Source organism: Atta colombica, unplaced genomic scaffold (genome assembly GCF_001594045.1).
Source record: "Atta colombica isolate Treedump-2 unplaced genomic scaffold, Acol1.0 scaffold30, whole genome shotgun sequence".
Taxonomy (NCBI): domain Eukaryota; kingdom Metazoa; phylum Arthropoda; class Insecta; order Hymenoptera; family Formicidae; genus Atta; species Atta colombica.
This window is the reverse complement of record NW_017259404.1, coordinates 178,678-188,172: the sequence shown is the minus strand read 5'-3', so window position 1 is coordinate 188,172 and position 9,495 is coordinate 178,678. Positions and strand designations below refer to the sequence as shown.

General features: G+C 32.8%; 1 pseudogene; it reads left to right on the top strand.

Annotated features, from left to right (window-relative positions):
- Positions 1-933: 933 nt before the first annotated feature.
- Positions 934-9,495, top strand: part of LOC108690204 — a 35,250-nt pseudogene continuing 26,688 nt past the window's right edge.

The window sequence follows — 9,495 nt, the reverse complement described above, 5'->3', positions numbered from 1 at the left end:
TTTATTTTTTTATAATTTAAATAAAAAACTTTATATTCTTATTAAACATTATAAAATCATAGAAACGTACTTATACAAATATCACTATTAATAATAACATACTTTTGAAGAGAATAAGCATTCATGGGAATATGTGTGTGACAACGTGCGCGCGCAATGTGTGTCCCACAATCAGAGATGTTACAAATGGTTGATTACATGATAAATGATTCTAATTTATATTAAGCTACTTTATTCAATTTTATTACAATTTTTATATTTTTTTTGTAAAAATCAATCAAAGAAAAATTCATGTTGTTCTTGTATATATTAATGGATGTATGGACGGAACGAAAGAAAGTGGAAAGATCTATTACTCAATTTATAATTATTTTCAACACTGTTGTAATTATTACGGTTAAACACATTATGAACCAAACCGGTATCGGAGAGACTATGAATCTTCTCAGCAATGATGTCATTCGCTTCGATCAATTAACAATATATCTAATTACATATGGATCATGCCTTTTTGGTAATCCTTTATGGTAATCCTTTTTATGATAATTCTTTATCTCGTGAAAAAATTCGTGTACATTCCGAGGTAATTAAACAGCACTGATCATACTCTTGAAAAAAAGTCATTTAAATTTATTAATCTTCTTTTTTAGATTATTAATAAATATAAATTTTTTTAAATAATTATAATATAATTCATAGAAAACCTGTTGTATCGATTATATGCATATAAGCTATACATTTGTATACATTTTATAATTCCATTAGAGTTAGACTGTAAAAACGAAGGACTTCTTCTTTTCACTTGTTTCGGAGCTGCTCTTAAATAAAATAATTGTCTATTGAAGCTGACCGGGCTTTATTTTTATTCGCAGACTGCGATCATAGGAACAATGTGGTAAAAAGTCGATATTTTGAGTTTTTGTCGACATTGGAATGTTGATCATCGTCCTCTCGGGACAAGAGACTTTGAGCTTCTTGAATCTCAAACTCAGAACCATGATTGCGCCTGATCGATCGAAGAGTGATCAGCAAACTCTCAGCTCGAATACAGATATCCTCAAGAAGTTGATTAATTATTTTATTTTTAAATGATATAGAGTATGAATAAAGATGTAATATTAACATCCAAATATAATTTATAAAAAATTTTATGAAACAAATTTATGAGATGATAATTCTTGGTTCAGGTGGTGAAGGTGCCTAAGAAAAACCGTTCAGCCAGATTGTGTGAATAATCAGAAAGTTGAAGATCAAGCAAATAAATTCTCGTCGTACGTTCGCGCCGCATATTTGGCCATTATAGTCTTCATTGAACGATTAATTGTCTGATTCATTCTGATTACGTTCGTCTTAATGGGCAATAATTTGACTGCCGATGTGACCTATGAAATGGCGACATATTCTTGAGGCTTCCACGAATGTTTTCTACATAAAGATTATACATTTCGCCGATTTCTTCTGTGTCTAGATCCATTCTTGGAATGTCAACATTTTATGAAGTGGACCTTGCAGTCTACTTCATCAGGACGAAAGCAGCCTGACACTGAGCTATTCCTCCGGGCCATTCCTTTTACATTACGCTATTTATTGGAGTGGGGAAAAAGAAGAGAATTGTGGGGGGGGGACGAGAAGAGATGGGGCAAATTGGTCAGTCTTCAATAACCGAGAGAATAGTTTTCCATATTTATTTATATTGTAGCCATTATCTCTATTTAGATTGTACACAAGTACAAATGAGCACGGAAGAAACCCGTGAAAACGGGGTTTGTATAATTTTTATACAGAAAGCACCCGTGGAAACCTCAAGAATATTATCAAATATCTCTACGAAGAGAATATCCTTGCTAAAGTAAACACTTTCAGCAAATTCAGGTCTTCTTTAACCAAGAAACTTAAACTTGGCATTCCTAAAACGATGCAGAGATAAAAACATCATCCCAAAGTTCCTACAATTCAAGAATCACCTAGGAATTCACAAATCCAAAAACATCCTTCATAATAGTAGCCTCATCCTCATCAAAGAACGCATCCACTTCACTGAGTTATAAATAGTTCAGATTTCCCATAAAAGTTCTAAATTCCACCTGTTCCTATTCGCCATATTGCGGCATGATATCTGGCAAAGATCGTATTACCCTAGATCATATTACATACGAATAAGCCATGAAGATCCAATACACAATTCTCTGAAAGAAACAGAAATACATAAACCTTATCTCTCATAAAAACCCTTTCTACTTAACATTAAGAATCTATCCAACAAACCTGTTTCAAGACACTATATCTGCGTTTGCTAAAGATCCTAACTTCGCAGTGACACCTAGAAAAATTCTAAATGAAGATTATCAGCCAATAAATAGAATCAACCGATTCCCATCAGAACAAACAGATAATATCTGATGACAGGTATCTTTTCTAAAGCCGAACTCCCTCCACCAAACTAGATAAGAGCGATTAGCCCTCCAAGACCTGAATAGGGGCACAGATATCATCGTGCTTCCGACAAAGGTAATGCGATAGTAGTCATGAACACATCAGAATATAAGAAAAAGATGAAGAACCTTCTCTCGGACAAAGCATACAAAAAGCTTGACAAAGATTCAACTAATCGCACAGAACACCAAGATCCTGATGGAAAAAAACAACATTCTCAGTAAAACTAAATCAACATTAAAATCTATCCTCTTCCACCAAGACTATACGAACTACTAAACGTTCACAAATCAAATATCCTCCTCAGACAAAAAAAGACATAATCTTAACAATCAATGAACATGCAAACAAGACAACAGTTAAGTATACATTAGAGAATCCAGAAGAATGATCAACCCACGGATAAAAGAACCAACACGATGTCCGGCTAAAACATGTCACGCAATCAGCATTGAAATAGAACATTGAAATAGGATATTAAATACTGTTTGACAAAACGATCACAATAGCCAATATTATATCATACTTTCCAAAAAAGTATAGAGAAGCCATATAGAGATACAAAAACATCCTAACAATCTAAATAGAGATAATGGCTACACATAAATAAAATATGGAAAACCATTCTCCCGATTATTAACGACTGACTAATTTCCCCCACCTTCCTTCCGCACACACAATTGGAGGTATATGTTATCATATTATTTTCTAATTTCTAATTTATTTATATACAAACATTATTATATCTTTATTGTTATGTACTTATTGAAGTGGACTTAATTTTTATAGGATTTTTTGCTGATGGACAAAATGAACACAAGACACTTCTCCGAGAACACGCCGCAGTTGCAATTTAAATCTCAGAAATCAAAGGAAAAAAACTAATGCAGAGAATCAAATAGATAGGTACATCTCGAGAAATGGGATCGTTCTGTCCGAACATCGAAGATTCTGATTTCTGATCTTCCGGTATACGTAAAACTTCAACGGATTTCCGCCAATTGGATCAGTAGCCAATTGCCGCACTTTGTGCAATATCTTAACTATCAAGTCAGTTACGTGCTATAGTCGATGCAGTAGACTCCGGCAAATCGTCTATGTTACATCTACTGCTAAAGGAGTTAAATCTCGGCACGAGTTCTGTATACTTACTCAGGAATCCTCGTATAATTTTCCGGGCAATTTATCACTGGATACTTCACGAACAATTCAAATCTCCTGTGCCAGTCAAGAATTCTGACCTATCTTCATTAAATTAAAAAATTTTTAATTTTAAAAGTTTGGTTTTTAATTTGTTTTAAAAGTAAAGAATTTAAATGTAATATGACTATGACAAAAGCAAATTTAACTTATTACTGAATAAATAATTTTTAAATAAATAATTTTATTCTTATCATTATGAAGATAGATATTTTATTAATAACACATAAAAATTAGATTATTCATAATTAAAATTTGATAATTAAAATTAATAAATAATACCATTTTTTAAATAAAAAATGACAAGAAACTCTTAAACATTTAATTTGCATATGTAATTTGCATATAATTAATTAAAAGATGAAGATTGAATATCTTTCAAATTAAATATCCCAATTTTGTTTCCTAAGTATTTCGTGAAAATGCAAGGAAATTATAACAAATTAATACAAATAAAAATTTCATTAGGATGTTAGACAATTTGAGCCAAGCGCAGAGAAAGAAAAAAGACATGAGAAGAGCTTAGGGAAATGTAAAAAAGAAACGTCTAAAAGAATCACAATAATGAGATGGATATCAAGATTATCGACTACAAGTTTCGTCACTGTAAAATGAACTCGTTATTTATAATATAAAAATATATAGAAATTGAAAAAACTATTTTTTATTTTTGTTTATTAAAAATAGATAGCATAAAAAATACAGATTTAAAATAAAAATAAAGAAAATGAACATAAATAAAAATAAAAATACAAAATATTAGGTGTACAACTTTGCTTCCACCGTTTTTTTTCCGAGGCTTTCTTGTAAAAAATTGGTTATACATTTATGATTCAAAGTATTGTCCATCGCTGGCCACTACTTTCTCCCATCTTTCGGGTAGCGTACGAATCCCGCGTCGAAAACACTGGTCATCTTTTGAGGCTATCCACGAATCGATCCAATTTTTTACTTCTTCATAAGACCGGAAGTGCTGGTCAGCCAGACCGTGTGCCATTGATCGAAACAAGTGATAGTCAGAGGGAGCAACGTCTGGAGAATACGGCGGGTGGGGTAGGACTTCCCATTTCAACGTTTCAAGTATATCTTGACCACTTTCGCAACATAGGGTCGAGCATTGTCATGCTGCAAAATCACTTTATCGTGTCTCTCGTTATATTGCGGCCATTTATCTTTCAATGCTCGGCTCAAACGCAACAATTGCGTTCGATACCGATCGCCTGTAATTGTTTCAGTCGGTTTTAACAGTTCATAATACACTACGCCGAGCTGGTCCCACCAAATACAGAGCATGACCTTGGACGTCAAAATCACCGTTCTTGAAGCGTTGAAACCACTCACGACACGTTCTTTCACTAATAGCGGCCTGACCATAAGTATTTGAGAGCATTTGATGAGCCTCAGCCGTAGATTTCTTCATATTGAAGCAAAAACTTAAACCCTCCCGCAAATGACGAGAATTTGGCTCGTAAACTGACATTTTCAATCGAGAATAACTTTATGATGCAGACACAAATTGACTAATGTTTCTATGGGGTTATGTTGACAGATGCCCAAGTTTATTGTATGACGTCTATGATCTATTTATTTCGACCACTTACCGCTAAAGCCATCTATAGGGAAACGGCGGAAGCGAAGTTGTACATCTAATAATTTTAAAAAATATGTGTATTTTCGCGCATTAAAGATTTCTAATATACCTTCATTAATTATTATCAATTAATAAAGTGCTCAAGAAGTTTTTAAATTAAGATCCAAAAAAGTTTAGTAGTTTTCAAATATCTATAAATTTTCTTGATATTATTTTTTTCATTTTTAAATGATTTAAATAGAATTAACTTCATCAGATTATATCTATTATGAGAGATAAATTCAAGTAACAAAGTTATTATTTTGCAGCACTCGGATACTAATGATTTGAATTATGTGTATTTGGAAAACAGCTCGGCAGTCGAGATGACGACAGAGTGTACAAGGAATATCAGCATAATGGCAATAATTTCACGCTATCCCTACTGCTGATGATCTTCATAATCAATCAGATCATCACTATCGGGCATGATTACTGGTTGTTACTGAATTATCTTGGAGAATGTCAGGCGTATTAAAAATACTAGTGATGTCAAATAATTCGCGAACATATATAACAATAGTTTCCTTGGGTCGAACTTCACGTTGAACCCGGACGGCTTGCTGAGCACTATGAATGTCATATATGTATACACATTCTGCATCATCGCCTGCATTGTTATTCGTATTGTTTTTTTATATGAAGGTCTCTATGAATTCAAGTAGTAATCTTCACAACATCATGTTTTTCAAACTGCTAAAGGCGCGCATGTCCTTCTTCCATTATAACAATTCTTCCGGTGAGTAATAATTACAAAATCCAATAGTCATCTTAACTACTCTATAGAGACTTCATAAAAATTATTTTATGATAATTTTTAAAAATATTTTTCAGGTAACTTTTAGAATATTTTATAATTTTTATATAATCTTAAAATTTTTTAGAAAGATTTTTTAATTTTTAAATGAATTGAGACTTTTTAAAAATGTTGAGAAAGTTTGTAATTTTTCTAAATTTCTTTATAGATAGATATAAATTCTCTGATACTTATAAATTCTGATAACTATAAATTCTAAAATAGAATTTATAATTATTCTCCATTATATAATTTCCAAAGAAAACTTAAAAAATGTGTGGAAATTAATATATTTTTTTCAAAGAAATCTTTATAAATTTAAAATATAAAAATTGTTAAAAATATTATTAGAATTTTTTTGAGAGTTTTTAAAATTTCCAGATACAAAAAACTAGTATATTTTTGTTGAATAAGTATTAAGTATTTTGTTGATATTATTAAGTTGTAATGATTGCTATAACTATCCATAAAATAAAGTGTAAAGATGATCTTTTTTTGCACATATTCATTCAAAAAGATACAAATTATTTAAAATTGATTAATTTTGTTTTAGAATATTATATTATATTTATGTAACTAATGCCAATTGTATTAATTGAAAGCTATTCTAATTATAAGTGAAATAAGCCATGATTCTGTTTAATTGTTTAGAAAATATACGAGCATTTTCCCTCTAATAAATTATCGAACTTACGTCCATTCCTGGACTTGTAATTTCTTTTCTCGGTCCTTGCAGAGAGTTAAGGATTTTTGTATTCCACGAAGAATTTTAAATAGATTTTCGAAGGATATGGGTGAATCATGGATGAATGACTGCTCAAATTGATGTTGGAGGCGATCGAGGGGTTTTGCGTAGTATGTGGTATTTTGATCATGGAGGCAATAATTCAATGGTTGTTGATATTGATAGTCATATTAGTCATCTTGTTTTTCTTCGCTACGAAATCTTATGAAGATTGGTCAAGACTTTAAATGTCTCGAAGGAGTAAGTAAGTATATTAGAGCAAGTAACACGTTATTAAAAAAAGTGCGGCGTATATTACATCCTTGAAGTCTAAATTCGTGGACTCCTGCCAACGAATTCTTAAAGTTCTTACATTTCCTGGAATTTAATAAATTCATTAGAAGTTTTTGAATGTTTTTGCGTTTTCAATGAAGAGTTCCATATTCTCGTACATAAACTCTGAATGGTTTACCGACGATCAGAAGCAGCAGCATTGAAATCGAGAAACTAATACGATATGAACTGAAAAAAACAATTTGATGAGTTGCAAGATCGTCATAGCGACACGTGATATCTTTTTTTAACATGCGCGATAGCCTTTGCTGTCGTTGGAGATTTATAATGCGCCTGCATTATGTTCTTCTCTAATTCTAATACCAATGAATGAGACTGGTAAATTATATCTAATTAATTAGTTAATGAGAGTTAAATTCTTTTTTTAAGAATTTCATAAAGATGCAAGACTACAACTTAGAATAATTAATTAGTAGAATTAAATAAACTTTTAGTTTCAATCCTTATTTCTGCGCGAGATTCTTTTTATCAATCTTTAAAATATTACAAGTTCACTTTATTCTTTATATTACAGGCAATGTAGTCGGCAGCAAAGCAGGTTTAATAATATCGCAGTCATTGATTCTAATCGTTTGTTTACAATATCATAAAATAGTTTAGCGAGTCGGGATTACTGATGACCTTTTTTGAAAGGATTCTTCAGTACACTTCCTTTCTAAAGAGGAACCTATTACCTCAGACAATCCACTGCCATCTACGTGGCCATCCCAAGAACAATTGAAGGGTAACATGAAATACTATATGGATGATCCACCAGTTTTGGAGATATAAAATAAATCGATTGTTCATTCTTACATGGTCGGTCAGACGCCTTGTGCATTCAACTCGTGACCTACTGTTGCGAATTCGGGTTTGTCGGCACCCCACATAGAGTTGACTTGCTCCGATATGGCAGAAGACAATCTAACTACTTGATTGTTCAGCATCATGGGCAAGCCAATATCCAATACTAATTCTAACTCTCCTCTCCTATCCTTATCCTTCCAGAGCGTACGTCTGGAGACAAGACGCAAATGAGTAGGCCTCCTCGTGTTCTCCGTGGGCCCCGAGGATTCGAGGCGTGTCGCGGCGAAACTGTTCATTCCTGCAGAAACGTTCTGCAGACGCTGGGTTTTTCCATCGCTCTTCTCGGGGCGGTTTCATTGGATGGTGGATGCTAGTCTGTCGCATATACCTTTGTGGGTGAGGTGGTACGTTCACCTCGGGACGTCTTCGAGACGGGGCCGACTAACTGTTCATTAACTGTTCATTCTTATAAACATTATTTATGTTTTATCACGCAATCGGGCTTTACAGAATCTGAACGTATCCATCAAATCTGATTGAAAAGTTGGGATGATTGGACGAACTAGCGCCGACAAGTCTTCCTTAATCTCAACGCACTTTCGCTTGTTCAATGAAGGTCTGGAAAGCGAGATCAAGATCGATGGGACACAAGCATGGTAGACCTGAGTGAACTGCAGTGCGCTGCAAAATCTCCATTATATCAGGAACCTGTGCTCTTTTCTGAGAGTCTATATTACAATCTGGATCCGTTTAATCAGTATGATGACTTGAAGCTGTGAAAGGTGTTGCGGCAAGTCGAGCTGAATGATGTCACGCTGGACTTTCTCTGGCGGTCATAATTTCAGCGTCAGTCAGAGGCAATTCATATGCCTGACCAGGACCATCTTGAGAAATGCTTGCTCGTTCTCGATGAAGCCACGCCTATTATTGATTCGCAGTAAGTCTTTACGATTCTTTAGACTGTATTTAAATATCATTTGGTGAAGACAATAAATTTTAATTAATTAATTATATATTATTATAATAAATTCTCCATTGAGCAAATGAAGTCACAGTAATCACAACAAAGTTATGATGTGCAAATATTTATCTTGTGTAAAATCATTGTACTGTGCGAATGTCCGCTTTGTTACAAGTGTGACATCATTATACAGATGAATTAAAAGTTATTTATTGTGTGACACATAGAGATCAAGATAATAATGTGGTATAGCCTTTAATGATTTACAACATTACAAGTTATGATGTGACTATTGATAGTTTATTATAATATGAACATGACCTTTTTGCTATGAGGTATAGCAATAAATGAACATATGTAACTAATTCAAACTTTCTATTATTGCTACTTTTGCGAATGATTGCGAATGATATAAAGTATTTTCATATTCTGTTACAAGGGTACATCAAGTTACAGTTGGGTACAATAAACATTCATTTTATAATAAATTCAAAATTAATAGAAATCAAGTCTTTTCAAATCGAGTAAACATGTTTATCAAAATTATATATATTTTGTATCTGTAATTTTTAACGCACAAGAGAGAGAGAGAGAGAGAGAGAGAGAGAGAG